This window comes from Eptatretus burgeri, chromosome 18 (assembly GCF_056783735.1).
Source record: "Eptatretus burgeri isolate ZD-2024b chromosome 18, Ebu_testis_v1, whole genome shotgun sequence".
NCBI lineage: Eukaryota > Metazoa > Chordata > Myxini > Myxiniformes > Myxinidae > Eptatretus > Eptatretus burgeri.
Window position 1 is genome coordinate 33,893,054 of NC_140978.1, and position 22,290 is coordinate 33,915,343.

General features: G+C 41.7%; 1 protein-coding gene and 1 long non-coding RNA gene across 4 annotated transcripts in view; one reads left to right on the top strand and one right to left on the bottom strand.

Annotated features, from left to right (window-relative positions):
• The window catches only part of LOC147008854 (ERC protein 2-like), a 498,963-nt gene that overhangs the window by 363,521 nt on the left and 113,152 nt on the right, over positions 1-22,290 (top strand). The window contains exon 21 of one of the 3 annotated variants that reach the window (XM_085864635.1): positions 3,483-3,598. The exons of the other annotated variants lie outside the window; for them this stretch is intronic. The gene's annotated coding sequence lies outside the window, so the exon portion shown is untranslated. Of the gene's footprint in view, positions 1-3,482; positions 3,599-22,290 lie in introns of those variants that run through there. 3 annotated transcript variants of the gene reach the window in all.
• The window catches only part of LOC147008858 (uncharacterized), a 46,045-nt gene continuing 27,351 nt past the window's right edge, over positions 3,597-22,290 (bottom strand). The window contains exons 2-3 of the long non-coding RNA XR_015053378.1: positions 5,576-5,658; positions 3,597-3,728 (exon numbers count right to left, since the gene is read on the bottom strand). This is a non-coding gene — a long non-coding RNA (uncharacterized LOC147008858). The remainder of the gene's footprint in view (positions 3,729-5,575; positions 5,659-22,290) is intronic.

The following is a 22,290-nucleotide window of genomic DNA, read 5'->3' on the forward strand; positions in this document are numbered from 1 at the left end:
GAACCAGTGACCCGAACATCCCAACCGGAATCAAATCCACCCTCCAATCCCACTCTTTTCATTAAATCTGTCCCAGACCTAATATTCATTGGTCCCCCTCGCAGCCCAATCATGGCACGTAGCCATTCCCATCAGACATAAGTACAGCTAATGTCTCTGCAGCTGCATATATGGTGTTTTAATTTTTTACCTCTGAGGACAGAAGATGGTGTTCTTCTGAAACGGCAGGATTTTAACAAATAATTTTGTTATTCTTTTCAGCTCAGTGTGCTTTTATTCTCCATACAAATACGTCTCCTGAGCTGCCTATAATATTTATATATATATATATATATATATATATATATATATATATATATATATATATATATATATATATATATATTAACACCTCCCATGCTCTTCTAGCCAAAGAAGCTGCATAAAGCAACCAAGAAGGCCTACGTGCGAGCGTTACCTTAAAGCATTACCTTTAAAGCGTTGCGAGCATTACCTTAAAGGTAAGCACTTTTAAGTGTGTCGCCTGAGTTTGAAGATGTGGAGCCTGAGTTCAAATCTTAGCCCAGCTTTCTACTCTCATATTGGTGTCTCACAGGTAGACTGAGGCATTCATGTGTGTGCCATCCTTTGGCTAGGTGTTCAACTGGGCATCTGATTTTGCAGCATTAGTTCGTTAACATGAAAGTACCCATGGCATCCTTTGTGAAGAGTAGGCGAGCTATCACCGGTACTCTAGCTAAGTTCAAAATTCCTGCTCTAATCTATAGGGGGCGGCACAGCCGCCATCCCAGTGATGATGGACCCAGCAGCCAAAGGCTGCTTATGAAATTAATTCATACAAACGAGCGAGTCAGTTTATTTGTTTGTTCCTGATACTTTTCCTTACCCCTGAGCCAATTTCCCTAAAATTTGCTGCACAACATTATCTTCACACATGGAAGGTCAACATCACAATAAATCCTTTAAAGTCGTCATCAAATGGATGTTAAAACATGAAATAACAGCACCTTCAGCAACCTTACGTGTAACCTCTGCTCGCCTTCTCATCTCACATTGGCTTGAGCAGTGCAATCTTACTTCGCTGGCCCGGAGACGGGTAGGGCTTATACTGCAGTCTATGCGCATTCGACCGGTCTTGACGTCAAACCTTCCCTGCTTCACACGAGGTCAGATCTAAGTTGGATTTGAACGATCTTTATCAGGTGATCCAACTTGTATTCCATATATCTTGAAAGATAAAACTTTTGCATTTTCTGGACGATTTCGAGAATCTCATTCATCGAAATTTTGGAATCCCGTTCCAAGAACATTCCCTCAAATTTCCTCTTGCATTAAGAAAATTCATTATCACATCGGAATCGGCCCCGTTGTGCTTATTCACTGGATGTTTACTCTGGTTTGGAGAATAACACTGAAAAATTGTGATCCAAATCTACAGCTCCCTTGATTGGCATGTCCGAGACCTCCGGTGGTGGATCTAATAAGCATGGCAGTTAAACAACAGCTCCTTCCAGTTCGATTTCTGTGGGATTCTGGATCGAAACAAAACATTTGTTGATTATTTCCAGCCGGATGTTTTTTTGTGAATGTAGATCCCACTGTTCCTTTCACACATTACTATTCCTTTGGGCTCATACGGTAACCACATACAGTATACCATGCTCAAGTTTTCCCCACATTTTCAAAATGTTTCACGGTCAAGAATATGCCTTCTCTTACAATGGCATCAGGAAATTCTGGTGGTGGAGGTGGGGCGGGGAGTGTAACATTGGCTGCAAACCCGCATATAAATTTAGGACGAGCCTCTGGCCCAAATTTTGCTGGCACAGGACCATTGCTTCATGGTTGTAGTTGGGAGGGTGGGATGGGACCTTTTGACCGCAGTTGTAGATTGCAAATGTTCCTATAGAAAGTAAAAGCTTATTTTAAGTAGGATCTGGTGTTTAGTTTACGTGTAAGTGAAAAGATAGACTGCCATGGATGCAGATTCAGCTTAGGCTTGTTAAACCAAAGGGAATCTCTTTGTATCTACGAGTTTCCTTGTATGACGTGTGTGAATTATTTATTTAGTACCACTATCTTAGTTGAACTACAGACACATTGATGGTCCCAACAACACTGGGTTGACTACTTTCCTCAACTGCAAAGGTCATTGATGTAACAATGACAAAGGCCTCAACCTCCTGCATCCATTTCAATTGTATATATGCAACTAACTGTCTCAGGTGTGTTGAGAGACTTCCTCCATTCCCCATTAACCACGTCGAACCGAACCCTCTTACTTTCAGGTTACTGTAGTTCCTTCTTTCCTCTCATCTTTCTTCCTGTTTTCATGCCTCTCCTTGTTTGTTGCATCCACCTCTTGCCACACTGCCCCGCTGTCAGTGCTTCACCTTTTTACACTCAATCACCTATCTCTTCCCCTGAACTGAGATTACCTGGATAAAAACACGATCCAACGAAGAATAGGATCCTGTATGAGTAGGAATTGTCTGCAAAGCTGCCTTAATAATTATGTTCGCCGAGTTCAATGTGTTTGGCTAGTCCGCACTCCATATGTGCCATGATAACCACCTGGGTGCAGTAAGAGAGGATCGCGCTGAGCTTTGTCGAGCCTACAAGACTGCAACCGGGGGCTGAATGCCAGTGAAAAGCACATAAATCGCGCTTTGCCTCTCTGTTCTCCGGCCCATACAATCCCTTTCCATGCCATCCCCTACTCTCCCTCCTCCCCTACCCCAGCCAGTGGCCTTGGGGGGTCAGAGCAAAGGAACTGGAGCAATCTAGTCTCGTTAGATGGGGAGCAGTTTGCGAAATAATTCTGCTTTTTTTGTATCTGGCGTAGAATCATCGCATTGTGATATTGTCACATGCAACGTTGCATGCATCCCCTTGCAAGATGATTTCCGCTTCAACATATTCACCTGTGAACGCGGAAACATTATCAGAACATAGTTTTTGCACGAGTAGTGTTTGAATGTTTGTAATGAATAAGCTTGATACCTTGTAATGCCATTATCATTATTCATTCAAGTGGCTCGTTTGCACTGCTGTGGTGGGATATATATTCTGATTGTTCTCCTTTCAATAGAGTGGCAAAATTTTGCAGGATGGACATAACGTTCCTTACTCATGATTGGAGGAAGTTTCTCAACACACCCAAGACGGTTGCCTGTATGCAATTGAAATAGACGCAGGAGGTGGAGGCCTGTCATTGTTACATCAATGACCCTGGCAGTTGAGAAAAGAAGCCAACCCAGTGTTGTTGGGACCATCAAGGGGTTTTTTTATTTGAACGAAATTATTACAAATGCTCAATCTATTGAAGGGAAGCTTTATTTTGAAACGCATGAGCGCTGAAGGAATTTGCAGTACGGCTGGTTACTTTTGAGTGCTGTGCTTGTGGAACAGCAATCTTTTTAGCGACTGTAATAACAACACCCAGTGGCTGATACAGTACCATCTTTGTCACCTTTTCTTAGCGAACAGCAGATATGGAATTCAGGAAAATTGAGAGTTGTCTTGAATGTGAGCAAAATACAGCAATCACCAACATGTTGGAGTGTTGTGGAATCCATCCTTATGGACTCATGCAAGTGCCGTTGCCCCGGGGTCGTGTGGGTGCCATTGTGCTGGGGGCCGCGTGGGCGCCCTCGTGTCGTGGTCCCGTGGGCGCTCTCGCACCGGGATGTTATGGGCGTCCTCGTGCCAGGGTCCTGCGAGCTCATCTGCGTCAGAGTCCCGGGAATACAAGCTATGAGAATACAACATGTGCTGTCTCACAATAAAATGGTCGACGTTGCCCAATCAAAAATAAAACAAGCAGCCATCTTTTGGGACTGCACCTTGCCTTTGTGAGGAAGATGCTTTATCAGGTGAAGTCCTTGCTCACCACTTGAGGTTCTTGCATTGTAATATTTTGTGTTTACACTTTTCATACATGACAACAGAATATTGCATCCTGGATGCAGTTGATCTTGCAACACTCTTCAACCAATCAATGTACAGTATTTCACTTCCCGCATGAAGATTTAACTTGAGTCTTTATTCCCAGTGCCCGAACCCTGTCTTTCAACTTGAAGTTTCAGGAAACTCTCCGGTTCATGTCAGAGTTCAGTATTTTATCCCCCGGCTTCCAAATTGTTGTTCTTAAACCCATTTTCATTGCACACACAATGTGGCTGACTCCAATAATGTGCAATCGTTTGTGGCACAGGCAATGAAAACTCCTGCACATTTCTACTGCACCTCATGAGATTCTAAACAAATGCGTCTTTAATCCCCGGTCCGTGCCCGGCGCAAAACCATATTTCTATATTGCTGAAACATTAGCTGCGAATACTGATTACCTACATATGGGAATTGTGCGTGAAGAGCAGGCTGGATCAGGGCAGCTCCAAATGCATGCAGTATGTGATCGAGGACTGTCTTCTGCAAACTGACATGGTCTTCATGTCAAAGCAGGATTTTCAAGCCACCATAGTGACTATCGCTGTTATGAACTCTTCCTTGAATTCCTTAAAGTTTCCTGCAATGGTGACTGTTGTTATTATTATTATTATTATTATTATTATTATTATTATTACTATCATTATCAACAGGAACCATTAACTACCACCCAGTCTTTCTCAGATTTTCAGTTTAGTCTTGAATCTTTAACATTCTCGAAGTCAGCCTTTTCCTCTTACATTCTGCTTCCTCTCTACGATTCCCAATTTTCCTGTGATCTGAGCGACATTGTCACTTTGTGTAATTATCAGCTTCAGGTGAGAGTGCGACTGACACATAGTCCTCTTTTGCTTCGTGGACCTCCTGTAGGTTTCAACATGGTAAACAGACAGGTTGCTCTATTTTCATCACCTTTCAAACCCGATCTGGTGAACGGCTCTGTTGAAGTTCCATCAAGCGACGTCCTTAAAAACTTTTCTTAATGGCTCAGTGATTCTTTTATGCAAACTGTCTGCCACTGGGATCTAAACTATAAAATGAAACGATGTCCTCAATGGAGTTCCGGCTGCAGGTTCAGCTTGCAGCTTGCTTTAGAACTCCTATTTTCTCTTCTACATGCAGCAGACGTCGGGCCATTCTCACCGAGTGAAGTCGAGAAATTTGATGTTTTCCAGATGTGGTGCTTATGCCCTGTCAGGTTACCAGGCCCCATGGGCCAGACATATGGCCATTGGGTGGGACCAGCCTGACCAACAAATTTATTTTCTATACAGTGATCTAGAATGCAAATATATGACCTTAATTGGTAGTTTATTTTAGGTGCGCATACTTCTAACAATCATTAATGTGCATGAGCTCACTTTCCCTTTTTTCCCCTCCTTTTACAAGTAAAGCATGCTTGTTGCATAAAGTAGTAATTTACTTTGCACTGTAAATCCATTCTTCTTTGTTACCCCGTGCACGCGAAAGCAAAAAGCGGGGTTAAGCAATTGGTTCACTTCTGTCTGTCTGTCCCGCGTGTCTCTCCTTCTGTCTACAGACATCAATTTATGATCGAGGGAACAACTGAATTTCAATTGAAGATTGTATTTTGAACTCGAATCAAAACTTGAATGGGAAAACAAACCTGTAGTTTTGGAGTACACCTTGGCTCGTCCCGATGGAGTGTGCGCAGAGAGGAGTGAGATATTTTTTTTTTACTTCGTCTCTCTGTGGCAGTCAAACAAAATTCAAAATCGATCATTCCGAATTGGAAACTTACTGTTTAAGTGACGTCATAAAGGACACAAACAACGGGTACGAAGAACTAATTACGAATTTAACGTGTTAGATCAGGTGGTGTTGATGCAGTGACAGTGACACTGCATCAACAGCAATAAAGGTAAAAAATAAACAGTTGGTGTCAAAGAGACCCAATGCTCGCCTGGTTATACATTTATCGTTTTTAAAAGACTAGTCTAATGATATTTTTTATTGCATTGCAGTGAAGTCTGATCCAAATAATTTTAAAGCAATATATGTATTTGTATATTGTAATCAGTAAAAAAAGTGTGGTAGATAAAAACATTAGATAGGAAATAACTTGCACCAAAAACTTTAACATTTTCACACTCACGTTGATGCTCACGCCGGGGGTATCGCGATAGCTCTCTGTTCTTCGAACAGGCGAGATAAAAATCAATTTCCACGAATTCTAAAATCTTTATTTTATTTCAATTATATACTTGAACACTGGAACACACAAATCGCCTTTTAAGCACTTTCAAAATCCTTCCGCTTAGGAGGTAGTACTTGGACAAAATATTATTACGGAATTTTACATCATCACGACCAATCAAATTTGCTGCTCGTGGACCACACTCATGTTTTTTGTCTTTCAAAACAGTCTGGGGGTAATGTGTTCTATGAACCCCTGAGTTTGTGCTGCTGTTGTTGGGGTTTGCAATCTTTCCCTAAGGATGATGTGGTTTTGTTTGTTTGTTAGTTTAACGTTAGAAACTCGGAAGATGTTTTGTCCAAGGAAGTTTTATCGGGGTTGTTAACTGTTTTCAATAGTCATTTGCACACATCCCAGGTGTGTGGAGGAGCATGAGAACAGATGAAGTTGGCCATCATGAAGGACTTCACGGAAGAACACTGTTGAACAGACTCAGAAAGGTGATTCCAATGGTAAGAGAAAAGGAGGAGGTGAGCCTAGATTGAGAAAGGTATCAAGACCATGGGCTGTAAGTGGACTGCCCGTGACCAGGACTGCCTATGCAGGGATAAATCATTGTCGGGGAATGGGATGGGGTGGGCAGAAACGAGATAGGAGATAGCAGCGGATCGTGTGGCCACCCACATGAATGTGTGGTGGAAGAAAAGTTTTCCAAAAACAGTTAAAAACAAAAATAAAATAGGAAGGATGAAGGGAGAGAGAAATGAAGTTTAAGGAGTGTGGGGACAGGTGGTTTGAAGGAAATTGGAGTAAAGTGATGACAGTGAGGTATGTACAAGACACATGGGGATGGGGATTGGGGGGGGGTCAAAACTACTACTACTACTCCTACTACAACAACAACTACTTCAAGGGCTCTAATTATTCTTACTTTTGTGGTTGGCCAGGGATCATTTTTGACTCAAGTTCTTGATGAACCAACTGGCCAGGCCTGATGTTCTACTGAGAAAGGAATTGGTAATTTGTTCACAGTGCCCGTGATAACTCTCCTACCCCCTTGCAAAATACACCATGGTCTTTTTAACGCCCACCAATGGCTGGTAGACCGGTCCATCGGCTCGATGTTCTTCTGAGGAACGACGTACACATTGGTGTGTTCACCTTGCATGTGATTATATCAACACGAGGATGACAGTTTTATAGCCCGGTCGACATTCAAACCCAGGCTAGATAGCTCGGAGGTGAGTGTGCTTCCCTAAAAGACCATCCTGCAAGCCGACGTAATAAATAGATGACAAAAATTTAAAAGTTTCACCGAACAGGGCATTATTTATCTCGCATGGATGGTTTAAATTTTTTCAAGAAATTGAATTCAAGAAAATGTATAAACAACCCGAAAATTCCTTATTCATGCCATGAATTTGGAAGTTTTCTTAAATTATCTCATGTGTAGTTTTGGGTTGGGGTTTTATGAAGGTTTTCTTGTCGAGTAGTATATCCGCAAGTTTTTTTTCAATTTCGATAAAAAGTATTGTGCTTACAGTGAAACGTTCACAAAACATGATTTTATTTTTAAATAATTCTCATGAGACCAGGGGGGGGCTGGTAGGGTCGGTGGTGGTGGATGAAAACTTTTTAATTTGCCATTTGCTGATCTTTCCTTGCACAATGCAGCCATAATTGCTGCGGCTCGTTAATTGCACTTGATTTGGCTGATTTCCTCAGGAATGCAAACTTTCTTAGATAAACGAGACTTCAATGAATTCTTATAAATGATCTCTCAAATGTACGTGGGAGAGTCAATCCATGGACATTCAGCACAAATTCGTTAATAAGACGTGGTGACTATGTCATGGTGTTCGTGCCAAAATGGCAAGGTATCATGCCATCACGTGATACTTAGAGTTATCACGGCATGATGCAAGAATATTTTGGAGGTCGTGGGCTTTTCTAGAATGTAAATACACAGCCGGGTGTTGCAAATCATAATTTCAGTCGAGAACCTAATTGGTTGTGTGTCGTTGGTTATTTCCATATTTGGGTTTCAGAAGGTGGAGCGGAGCCCTTCCCAGGACTTGACGTATACGCCCCTCGTTTCATTGAAGGATCATGATTCATGGGTCAAGTTGTGAAGTTGGGTTGTTCTCAGAGTTTTGTCTCGAGGCTCTTTTCAGGATCGTCACCAAGCCCCGGACAACCTCCGACTGTAGTTTGTTTGTGGTAATGTTCCCAGGGATGGTTTGTAGAATCTTTGTGAGGTTCTTCTTTATCATTCCCATTGCTCCATTTATTACTGCTACAATTCCAGTGATCTTCAACTTACAGGATATTTTCGCTTCATTCTTGAGGTCTTGATATTTGGTCATTTTCTTGATTTCCACGTTATTTAGACCAAAATCGTTGGGTAATGAAACCTCAATGAGCAATGCCTTCTTTTCCTTTTTGTATCCTGAGTACTGTGTCCAGTTGCGGTGCTTTGTTTTCTCTGTTTTCTCTGTTCGTACCGGATGGGATCATCAGGTCGTACGTGAGCAATATGTCCTTGTTTTCGATGATCGTTTCTGTTCATGTTTCCACGAGTTTTGTGGAACTGGGATATTGAAATTTCTGCAGATGTGTCGGTGGATTACTCGACATACCTTGTTGTGCCTTTGTGTGTACAGCTGTTCTGACATGAGTTGTTTTTTTTACATCCCAATGGGAGGTGACTCGTGCTTTCTGTTTTTATTTGCAAAATCTACACCTGTCCAATTGACTGTCCCGCTATCTAAAAAAAAAAACATTTCTGTGGTGTCCTTGGTCTTGGGTATTTATAATGACGAGCAGAGTACCCACCTGGCGGGCGATCTTGGTTCAAGCATGCAACACATTCTTCCAATGCATACCTTTATTTGGGTGGTGTATAGGCAACTGACAGCTCTGTATAGGCAAAAACAAAATAACCTGGTTATGTGCATGAAGCAAAAACATACCTACCGCTTATAATTCAAAACACCTCATTGCACTGGAAAATGTGGGAACAGGAATACTGTGCTGTGGATGGTGGAGACTTGTAATAACCTCCACCACCTGGAGGCAGCGCTACACGATACACATTTACATGTAGAACTTGTGTTTATCCCCATGCCTCTCTCCAAGACCCACAGCAAAGATAAAAACACACCGAGACATTAATTGGGGTCATGCTGATCCGACGTAGCAAGTCTGGATCTAATCAGAGGAGGAGTAACGCGACAAACATCGGTCCGTGAATTATAGTAAGGATTCGTTCTCTGTCCCAATTGAGTTTACTTCTTTTTAGCCATTCAAGTGTTCTTCTTCTTCTTCTTCTTCTTCTTCTTCTTCTTCTTCTTCTTCTTCTTCTTCTTCTAAACCTTAACCTCAAGGACTCGGCTGTTGTATATACAAGATCCGGATCTCCTTAAATATTAAGCACATGTACACATCCTCGCATTGATGGTGCCTTTTGAGAGCGTCTATCATGAACTTTTAAATATATTCGGACATTTGCTTTAAAGTTTCGAAAAGTTCACGTTACTATTTAAAGATTATTCCATTTATCGTATTGTAATTTCGTAAGTACATTATTTATTTCTTAAATACACTATATGTCGTAAATACGTTTATGACGGGTCTCGCTATTGGCTTAATCAAGGCACGTGACAAAATATCGGAAGTTGTTGTTGTTGTTGTTGTTGTTTGTTGTTTGTTTATTTATTTATTTATTTATTTATTTAGTTATTTTATCCGACAAAACCTTGAGGACGCTGCTCTTGGACACATTTGTCCTTGCTTTTATATTTTCCTGCTCTTTTGTCTTTCTCCCAGTTGTCACAATATATCTGTTGGTATTTCACCTTGTATTTTTATTTTGTCCTTTTTGGAATTGTTACCTCTGCCACTAAAAGTGAAGGAGATTATGTTTTCACCCCTCTCTGTCTCTTTGTTACTTGCAAAATCGATTTTTTTTTTCAAGTATGTTCGTTCGTCGTTTTTGTTATTCTGGCCGTCTGTCTGTCTGTCTGTCGCCTTCAGGTCACAATCTTCAACCGATCTTCACAAAACTTGAAATTTGAAGAGGAGTTGCATATTTGGTCATTCAATTCAACCAGCCAATTATTTTTGTGTTCAACATCGACCAAAAGGTCAACATAGTCCCAAGGTAAACAACTACGGTGGTATTTCTAAAATCCTCAATTTTCATCTGATTGACTTGAAATGTGAAGAGGATATATATTTCAGGTCACTCAATTCAACCACCAATTATTTTTGACGTCAAATTTGTTTTATGGATTTCGCAAGTATCGTGCTCTGCATGGCGTCTTCTTGTTTGTCTGTCTGTCTGTCTGTCTGTCTGTCTGTCTGTCTGTCTGTACAGGATATCTCAAAAAGCTGTGGACGGATCTGGATGAAATTTTGTGGACAGGTTCAGTGTGGGACACGGACGAAGTTTGGTGAAGATCCGGATCCGGATCCGACTACTCGAATTTTTCAAGTGATTCTTCACCATTAAGAGATCGGGCCAAAAATGATATATAGCATGATATCTCAAAAAAGTTGTAGACGGATTCGGATGAAACTTTCTGGACAATTTGGGAGTGGGACCATGACAAATTGATTCGATTTTGGTTAAGATCCGAATCTGGATCTGGATACGATGATTATTTAATTTTAAAGTGATTCTTCACCTTTGAGAGATTGGGCCAAAGACGATATAATCGTGTGATATTTCAAAAATGTATTGGACCCGATACGTTCTCTTGGATCAAGCATTACGTGGCTTAAGTATTTGCTCTACCAAGTGCCCTTCTAGTTGGGGCTGTATTTGTCGCTGTTTCAGTTTGTTGCGTGACATCTTCAATTCGCATCTGTTTTTGGAAGTTTTTTGCAAGGTGAGTGAGATATCTTTTTGGTGTGTGTGTGTGTGTGTGTGTGTGTGTGTGTGTGTGTGTGTGTGTGTGTGTGTGTGTGTGACCACTCTGTTGTCATCAATCCTTTGTCTGTATGTCCTCTTAAGTACAACATGTCCGAAGAGCATTAGACAGTTTTGGAAAACGCATGGAAATCTCAAGATAAACCACCAAATGCTCGCGATGGTTATACCCAATGGTGAGGAAGACATAATACGTGCACACATAATAAATATAAATTTTATATCTTTGATGACATGGTTTATGAAGCAGCTTTATATTCAAGAGCACGAGGTTGCAATGATATACAAGCCAAAAGATAAACTAAAATGTAACATATCCAGAATTAACTTAATCAAACAATGGCAAGTCATGTGACCTGAAGTTCAATATAATTAACTCCGCCACCGAAGGTGGATGTAGGTTTTGTTTTCACCCCTTTCTATCTGTTTGTTACTTGCAAAATCGAAGATTTTTCGAGTATATTTGTCTGTCCATTTTGTTTTTCTTTCTGTCTGTCTGTCTGTCTGTCTGTCACCTACAGGTCACGATTTTAAACCGATCTTCACTAAACTTCACCAAACGTCCACATGGGAGAGTTTTTCAAAAGGAAGAAGCCTATTATTTTTGAGATCAAAAGGTCAATGTTTAGCCAAAGGTCAAAAACTAAGATGGTGTTTCTAAAATCTTCAATTTTCATCTCATTGACTTAAAACATGAAGAGGATTTGCATATCAGGTCACTGAATTCAGCTAGCCAATTATTTTTGAGGTCAACATAGGCCAAAGAGGTCAACAGAGGCAGTGTTTCTCAAATTGTCAATTTTCATCCGATTCACTTGAAATTTGAAGAGTTGCAGATTTGTTCATTGAATTCAACCACCAATTATTTTTGAGGTCAAATTTGTTTCATGGCTTTTGCAAGTAACGTGCTCTGCATGACGTCATCTTGTTTGTCTGTCTGTCTGTCTGTCTGTGTACAGGATATCTCATAAAATTGTAGACGGATCCGGATGAAATTTGGTGGGTAGATTGGGTGTGTTCCTTGGACAAACTGATTAGATTTTGGTGAAGATCTGGATCCGGATCTGACGACGAATTTTTTTCAGTGATTCTTCACCATTGACAGATCGGGTTAAAAATGATGTATAACACAATATCTCAAAAAGTTGTGGACAGATTCGGATGAAACTTGATGGACACGGGTGTGTGACGAGGAAGAATTGATTCGATTTTGGTGAAGATCCGGATCCGATAATTTTTTCAGTGGTTCTTTACAATTGAGAGATTTGGCTAAACTAATATATAACACGATATCTCATAAAGTTTTGGTGGACAGGTTGGGTGTGTGAACACGACAAATTGAATCGTTTTTGGTGAAGATCCGAATTCGGATCTGGATCCGAAAATTATTTAGTTTATAAAGTGATTCTTCACCATTGAGAGACGGGGCTCAAAAACGATATATAGCATGATATTTCAAAAATGTATTCGGCCCAATATGTTCTCGTGGATCAGGCATTACGTGGCAGAGGTATGCGCTCTACCGAGTGCCCTTCTGGTTAAAAATTCAAAGTGTGCTATCATTACTCCAATTACTTCGTGATCAACAAATTGCCAGTTATTTAAATTACTTAGTAATGAGCAATATTTTAAACATATCCATACTTAAGCACATCACACATGAGAGACATACAGACACAATAATCACTTGTAATTGCTGCCTTTCTCATGTATAAAGTTCATCTCCTTTGACTGTTTTAACAGCCCAATTGTGGTGGCATTCTGTAAGCAGATCAATAAATCAAGAACTGGTGATTGGAATGAGCTCTTTATTGAAAAGTTTACAGCTATGTAGGAATTTTCAACGTAAATACGGCAAAAGTTATAAAACAAGAGGTGGAATAAGTGCTTGTTCCAGTTGCCTCGCAACCATTTGTCGTGGAAGATCCATTGTCTTGAGTCACCTGAGATGCAGTGAGCAGACTGAGTATGCACCAGGTGACTTTTATTCACGGATAATTTCGTATTCAATTATTTTTTTTTCGACGATTTTGTGATTTTTTTTTTCTTGGGATATTGGCTTCGATTTTGCAGCATTGTGCCAAATTTTAGCTTTCTACTTGACTTGGAAGGTAATAAGCATTTAAACCATTGAATCAATGAGTGAATGAATCAGTGATTCAACGAGTTAGTCAATGGTTATAGTGGGGCAACTTAGCATAACAATTGTGCATTTTGTGAGGAAAGCACCAAATTTGGCACACCACTAGTCTAACATATTCTGAACAGATTTGGATATTGGGCCATCTCAAAATTTTTGATGGCAGTGGAAAATGGCTGCCACAGCCATCAGCGGCTGAATTTGAGATGGCCCAATATCCAAATCTGTTCATAATATGATAGGCTACTAGTGTGCCAAATTTGGTGCTTTCGTCACAAAATGCACAATTGTTATGCTATATTTAGCTAAGTTGCCCCACTATTAGAAAGAGTTTTTTCTTTTTTACCGTATTGGAGATGCCAAACAATCCTGAAATTTCTCGATCAGTCTTTGTATTTGATAGTTTCGTTTACAGGTAGTCGACTTTGGTAGACTTGTCTACGTGGTGAAGACAAAAGAAGGTATTTTCCTCGAGTGATTGCAAAAAGACTGATGTGCAACTTACGGCATTAGCATCGTTAGAGAAAATGCATGGTCCAACCGTTTTTAAAACAAACATTTATTTTGTGCCAACAATGCGTCCTGGAGTAGAACTAATGGCAAAGTTTCCAAACACTCGTATGCCACCCTGCCTGTTTACTGATGAAGGGTGAGTAAAGGTCAATGGGGAGGCAAATTGTGACATAGTATATGCACAGGCAGCATTAGGCCTCCTTTAATTGTAGCCAAGGCCTGCCTAGGTATGGATGACTCGCACCGCAGAAGGTGTACCACCTCGTGTTTTATGTTTCCATTGTTAAACAAACACACAAGGCTAATGCTGATTTATTTGTGCAAATGAAGAAACCCAAACGGAATTGCAAGGAAGAGTGGGGGAGGCCTGGGCAAGTCCGTCTCGTGAACATGTCTCCAATTTTCACCATTATTTACAAATGGTAAATGACCATTTTTCTTTATCGCAGAAACCAACAGAGTGAGCGTTTTTTTTTCATTCTGAACTCCTTCCAGACATTGCGCTCGCAAAAAAAAGAGGACAGATTAGGGTTTTCTCAGGAGAGAATGGAATTGACTTCAAACAAACACGCATATCCTGTTTCTCGTCGCGCCCTCTTTACAAGAGACTGATAAGATTGCGCTGACCTGGACGCTCAAAAGAGCTTGACCGCAGCCAATACTTTAATGCTTCAAACATATTTATTTACCATTTCTTTATCCTGAAATAGCAATGCAACAACCTTGCTTGGTATTTCAAAATTCTGGAAAGCTTTGGCAAGCATCCAGTGCATTTGTTTCGCGCAGGCGCTGTCTCTTTGACAAGCTCCCTGTTGACTGAATGTGTCCCGCAGTATCGCGATAGCAATGCCTATCTTATTGACAATCTGTCCAGCGCCTGACTTGCTTGGGTCAGGTAACACGGAGCTATGGAGGCCACCCATTCACTAATGGGCATCAAATTAGGCTATTTCAAGCGGAGTGCAGACACATTGGCCATTCTTGAGGGTTCGGATCGAGCCCGTGTTCCATGCTAGTCTGTCTGCTATTGGCCATGGGACCTACATGGCATTCACTTGCTGGATTCTGTTTATTACCATCATTATCTAATGCCCTCTCTGATGCAATTTTCCTTTTTGTCCTTCTTCTACCTTCACTTTCTTGGCTCGTCTCCTTCATTTTCTCAGCATATGCTGCACTGATAAGTATCGGTACATTAATGGTATCCTTTCTCACATCCCTTAAGGATGCTGTGATTTTTTTTTTTTAACCCATGTATTAATTTTTTCGACTCGAAGGCTTTAAAGGTTGTCTAAGCTCAATTGTTTAATTATATCAACAACTGGTAATTTTACCTGATAATTGTCTTCTAATTCCATCAGACGGACTTCAATCACTTTTATTGTCACTTTCCATTCTTTGTCCGTCATTGAGGTGTCGGCCTCTGTCGTGGATTGTCATTTTGGTGCAAGGTGGATAACGTCGCTATTCCCCAAAATGCACCTACCTCTCACTTTATCACTCCCTTTTCCTTATCTCTCCATAAACTTTCTTCTTTTCCGATGCCGAATTTGGTGGACTTGTCATTTACAATCGTTAATGTTGAGGTACAAAAACATTAGTAGGCTTTCAGGCCTCGCGACCATGCCCTACACATACCAGCTCTGGCCTGGATCGGTGGGCTCAAGCCCAAGCGTCGGCTTCTGTGTGCCTTCGAAATGCATCAATCAAGAAAGATGGCACGCAGCAAAGAGTCTGAACATGAGCGTGGAAAGACGTATGGATTCCAATGTGGGCGTTTCTGTTGGTGCAGCCATTAGTGTGAGTCATGTTGCTTGAAAGCTCGAGACAAGGCGCCCCTGTGCCAACAAGCCATGCGGCCTTTAACAGCCGACCCATGCCCTCTCGTTCGACGAATGTCTGCCACAGATATCGGGCAGTTTTAGAAAGATTTCACTTCCTTACAATTGGATAAAACTATTGTTAGCATTTGGTGGTTTATATTGAGATTCTCATGCTTTCTCCTAAATACTGTCTAATGCTCTTGGGACACCTTGTTCTTCGACTACATCCAGGCAAAGGCTTTATGACCCGACAGATGGAACTTAAAGGATGCATGGATTGGGAACAGCGCTCGCAATACCATACACCGCACAAAATTCAAATTGTCGAGCATGTCATCTTTTTTTTCATCCACGGATGGTAAAGAGATTTAGAAAAAAGGCGCACGATGAAGCAATAGCCATATTTAGTGCATTACCATTTCAATGCCTGAAATAGAGACAAAGGAGAAATGAAGGTCTGGCCTCAAGTTTTTCTTCATAAAGCGAAATTCTTGACGTGAACTGTTTCATGTTCGTGCCAGAAGCCTTTGGTATTTTGAGAATTAGCCTTTCCGTGCGAGCCTTCAAATTAAGGATTATGCATGGTGAAGTGCAGGAAGTGGACGTCGAGTTTTTTTTTTTTGAAACTTCTCTTGTCTTTAAAAGTGATTGTTGCCATTAGAAATTGCAGAGTTTACCCGCAATAAGTGAGCTGAACACATTTCTGTTAGCCCCTGTCCGGCAGCTGCAGAACTTTGCCTCGGTCAGTAACAATTATTTATCCGGACAACCCTTCAAAGGGTGCCTTTCAGCCCTGCCGTGGATCTCGATCCAAATCAGAACATGATCCCTTCCCCCGACACATGACGGAAGATCCCGGCTTAATGCCGAAACCTTTCCTCGGTACAATAGGTGAGCCAGCATTTGGCATACTCCGATTCCTTCCACTCAACCATCCCTTTTCCTCCTTAAATCCCTCCCTACTCTGCTTTTAGATCTTTTTAAAACTCCACTCTTTCCTTTTCCCACTCGGTTCCACTCAGAGATACCCCAGCCCAAAGAATATTGTTCAAGAAACATTTTTCCAAAAAAAAAAAGAAATAGTTCACTGTGACATAATTTGGTTCCGACACTTTTGGCTTGCAGAACACGTTGCCCGTCTGGGCATAGCAGGAGCATGATGAACCATTTGGCTTGAAATGTAACAAAGGCATATTCCACATGCACTATTGTTGGAGACATCCAGGGCACTATTATTCTTCCACCAAAAACATACAGGGTAAAGTAAGCGTAGCTGCTACTTGCGTTGTAACCAGCCATCTCGGATGGTGAATGGCCCAAAGCTGGTAGCTGGTAACAGCCCCTATTGCTCTCAGATGGGTTCTTGAGCCTGAACTTAAGTGGCAATTTTTCTTATTTGATGTCCCAACTACAACAATGTAGCCTTAAGCCTTTACTGGGAGCAGATGGAGTCCTGGATTGTTTAGCTTTCAATCTGGACTCAGCACCGCACAGTGTTGATTTTCAAACATAAATGTGAAAAACAACTTCCCTTCGCAATATTTGTTGCATACACAACCAGAATCTGCATATCCGGTCGAATGATGGATTATAGCTGACACATGCATGAAATCTCTTCGTTTTGCCGTCACTGACAAACAGAAAACCGGCGTTGATTGATATTTTTTACATATTTTAGCAGCCTTTATGAGCGCATGAAAAACATCCTATTAATCTTGTACAAGCATATATATTAATGGCATATGTCTGTACAAAGAATTTATGCAACCTTTTCTAAAGAGACATCTGAAAGGCTATCATCATGGCACGGAGCATTAGGCCCGAGTGTGCGAATGCTGAATTGGTCCTTTCAATATTGCACATTCTCCATTAATTCCTCGTAGCAAGAGCAGCGGCTGTAACAGTCACAGAGGGGCTATTAATTCTGTCGGCAGAGGCTGTGGTGGAGGGTGTGGTGGTGGTGGGGGTGTGAGGGGAGTCGGTTGGGGGTGGGGTGTCCGAGTCCATGCCTTGCTTTCTCTCTGGAGACTGCCATGCGACAACGGCAGGAAAATTGCTCATTAAAGGCGGGCTTGCTGGCATAATCCCCGTCCGAGGCCCATTACGCGTACTGCGGTGGGACTCGTAATCTTGTCAGGCTGCACCTCGGACGTTCGCTCTAAGCCAGGCTTTAGCAATGAGTCTCTTGTGTCCTGTCTCCATTTCCTCACTGTGTTGTCTCTGCACTCTTTGTCTTTTGTGCATGCGATTGAGAATCACTGCAGAGATGCATCTTGTCTTGAAGTTGCGCATATGAAATGGAAGTCAGGGAAATGAGGATGAATTTGAATCGAATAATGGAGAAGAAGGAGATAGGGGCATGAATATTTCAGCCAACAAAAAGATAATTGAAGTATTTTCTGCAAGATGAAGAGTACAAGATGGAAGGTTATGTCGGCCGATGAAGAGAGAACAGTTAGATAATAATGAGCTCTTCGTTTATGTTAATTGAAGACTGAAACTCCAACGGCGTTCTCTTTGTTACAGACCCATGAGCGTAATTCAGTGTGGCACCTGTGTTTTAATGATTTATTTTCACTTTTAATTATTTAGTCGTGACTCACGTAAGAGTTGTGAGCAAGTAGGCCGGTGCTAAATGATCTTGTGCAGATGGAAGGGCTGTTTACACTTCTTTGGTGCTTGTGATTTCTTGTTGAAATGACAAGGAACCAGGTGATGGGGAGAAACAACTGAAAATGCTCCTTTATGTAAATAAAATGCCAAAGACTCAAAGTTTGTAATGATCCTCAAACTTTCCTGTTGCGGCCATGATTCTATCCTTCTGTTTTCAATATGAAGTCTTGACATCACAGGAAAGGCAAGGCCCATTCCTACCGCACGACATTGAGACAATGAATTAAAATTTATTTCAACATTCTTTCCATTCATAAATTGCATTTTGTGTTGTGTGGTGGTAGGTCAGGTGATTATATGGTTTTTGGTTGACTTAATTGCACCACCAAAGGGCAGACTGAAACTCAGGCAACGTTTCAGTCATGATCTACGAACATCCTCAGATCTATATTCCAGCTCCGGCATACAGTGGCCATTTTGTACCCAGTCCACAACCCATTTCCAGGCACATGCTAAAGCATATAATTTTAGCTGTGTCAGGATAAAACCATGCCATCATCATTGGAAATCTCATTCATGGATCACAACTGGTAAGATATGATTTGGTGAGAGGTTATGTGAACATTACCTGATATATTATACATATATTACCATTGTGAACGAAATATATATATATATATATATATATATATATATATATATATATATATATATATATATATATATACTATATATTACTAAAACTCTCATCTTGAATGTATATGTATGTATGTTCACGAAATACAGCCAAAACGGTACACAATAGTGCAAATATTTTAGGGCCCCCTTACTTACCATTCTCTTGCGGTGTACAGTATCAAGTTTCGTTCAAATCGGGCAACTAAAAAAAATATTTTAAAAATCAATTCCCGGTTCAGTCAAGTACTCTTCGGGAGTATTTGATCAATGCAACAACCTCAGCGGTATAGATCGCTGGAGCTATCTTTTTTTTTTTTCTTGAAATGATTTTTTTAAACAACCGCTGTAACAACAGGAACCCAACGGTGTCACGGGTCGTTTAGTATATATGTATATAAACAGATGTTTGGTACTACAAAACTTTAATATGGATACAAACAAACATGACATAATAGTGACCGAAGCTTTTCGTGCTGCACTCTTCAGGGTAAAGTATTGTTACGTTTGAGGGGGGGGGTATGCATTCAAAGGGTAATTAGGATGTTTAATTAGGTATGCCATGCTGTTCGAGTTTACCAGGATCTCGATGTGATAAGTAGTAATTCAGTGGTGATAAGTTGTCTAGTAAATGTTCATTTCTTCAAGGGGGAAATGATAAATGTCACGTAATTAGATAGGGACACGGGATAGGGTAAGTGTGTCTGCGTAAACCCCTTTTGGTATTCTCTGGAGACTGGCCGTGACGTCACAGGACAGTGCAGCGGATGGCTCCGCCCCGTGATCACGATTGGCGGAAGGCGATGGCGGTGGGCCAATAAACGGCTCGATTGGGAGTGACGAGGACGAAGGATAAAAAGGTTCTGTTCGGGGTCGAAAAGGAAGAAGAAGAAGATTACAACCAGAACGCTCGTGTTTTTTTGGTGTGGAACCTGTGGCAGCAGCGAGCGTCCTGGTTGCTGTGCTGAGTCGATCGTGCTCTTGATCATGTCTGGGAGCCTTGCCGAGCCTCGTGCCTCGCCTCGGTTGGCTCTGGGGTTCTGCTGACTCGGAGTACGGGGTCGGGCAGCGGGCAGACCTGCCTCCCTCTCCTGCTCGCGGCTTGGCGCGGGAGCTGGTTCCCTGGCGGCTGTGGGCGGACTTGGGCCAGGACCAGGAGGTCGACAGCACCACGGTTTCTCCTGCCCCCCCCTGGCGAGAGCAAGGCCAGCTCGTCCAACGCCGATCCAGGGACAGTTGCGTCCACACCACGGTCCAGCCTGACCACCAGAGATAGCTACGTTTTGTGTGTGTGTGTGTGTGTGTGTGTGTGTGTGTGTGTGTGTGTGTGTGTGTGTGTGTGTGTGCATGTGCTTGGCGCCTTAGAGGGATTGAGAACTGTATATTCATTGGAATTGTCTGTGTTTTTCCCCACGCCCGATCCCACACCATCCCGTCGAATCGCCCCGGATCCCTCTTCTTGCCGAGTCTTGTTATTTCTGGTAATAATAAAAAAACAAATAAACATCATCAACTCAGTGAAAAGTGACTCGTGCCACCTTCCTCGTCCCGTTTGCGGTAGAGCGATTAGAACCGCCGTGTTTGGGTTATAAACAAATAAATCGCCTCCATCGTTTCGGCTCATTCTACGTTGGCGGGACTGTTCAAGTCCCGTGGACGTCACAGTATGTATGTATCTCTTAACTATATATCTTCATGTATGTATCTCTTAACTATTTGCTCAGGATAACCATTCTCACCAAGTATATTCATGATTTTGTCAATTTCAGCAGGAAGATTACAAGGTGAACAAATCCTCTGCGCTCTGTTAACCAGGATATTGATGAAGGCAATTTTGTTTCTCATGGAGCTGTAGGAGTCCCAGCGAGTATATAAAGCCCTCTGAAAGTCAGCTTCCGGTAGATGGATGTTGTGAAATCAAGGTTGGATCTATCTGTGTGAACACACAGCTGTGTGAATAAACACAGCAACAAGGGAGGTGGAATTCAGTTTTCAGAACATGATATATGGTCAAACGGATGGTGTGGCCATGGGTTCTCCATTAGGCCCAGCTCTTGCAAATACCTTTATAGGCTATCAAGAAATGCAGAAATTGTCTGGTCGATTCCCCCATCATATACTATCGGTATGTTGATGACATTTTTGCTTAGTTTGAGTCTCGGACGGCATGTGACAATTTAAAGACATAGCTCAAAACTCTCCATCCAGCGCTGAAGTTTACCACTGAGCTGGAATCGTCAAACACGTTACCGTTTTTGGACGTGTTGGTTGATAGATCCAACCTTGGTTTCACAACATCTGTCGACTAGAAGCCGACTTTCACAGGGCAGTATACTCGCGAGGACTCCAACAGCTCCACGAGAAACAAAATCAGCTCGATCAATATCCTGGTTAACAGAGCACAGAGGATTTGTTCACCTTGTAATCTTGCTGCTGAAATTGACAAAATCATGAATATACTCGGTGAGAATAGTTATCCTGAGCATATAGTTAAGAGATACATGCACAAGTTTCTGAACACGACAAAAGATTGGAAGATTGGTCCGGACAATTGTCCAGTCGATATCAGGATGCCCTGGAAAGGGCAATCATCATGAAGGTTTGAAGTACAAATCAAACATATTGTGTCCAACACATTTCTGGCTGTGCAACCCCGGGTAATCTTTACCTCTCGCCATTTGCTGACGTCAGTCAACAAGGATGTGCTCCCCACCTCACAAACCAGCAATGTTATTTATGAGAAAAAGTGCCGATGTGAAGCTCGGTACATGGGCCACACAACACTAAGATTGGCTGATCGGATCAAACAACACGTCCCCTTGGCGAATCGAATAAATATTGTGAGGGTGAGAACACAACCAGTGCAAGGAGGTAGAAATATCCAGCAACCACCGGCCACTGTACCTGCTTCATCTGCCATTGCACAGCACCTGGTTGCCAACCCGATCTGCGCAGACGAGTACAATGCAGATGTGTTCAGGATATTGAGCCGAGGTCGGAGTTCGTTTCAATTACATATGTTGGAAGCAACCTTCATCCTTACCACCAATCCAATATTATGTCTTCAAAAGGAATTTGTATGATCTCTGTGTCTCTTTCAGCATGGAAAGATTAAGGGAAGTACGGTAACAAATGGTGAATGGACCTTAGGGGAAACCTTTCCACCCTCCCTCCAGGATGTGGTTGCAAACATCAATCATCGATGAACTCTGCTCTAGCCAATGGGAGCTCGACGTGAAGATAATGAGCCGACCAATGGACATTCGGATTAACCGTGACATCATTACGGTTGAAGCAATCAGCGTCGACCTTATTGAGACCTGTGTATAAAGCACACGCCTTCACTTCCTTCTTCACTTGCTGCGATTTTTACCCTGAAGGGTGCAGCATGAAAAGCTTCGGTCACTATTATGTCACGTTTGTTTGTATATATATATATATATATATATATATATATATATATATATATATATATATATATATATAT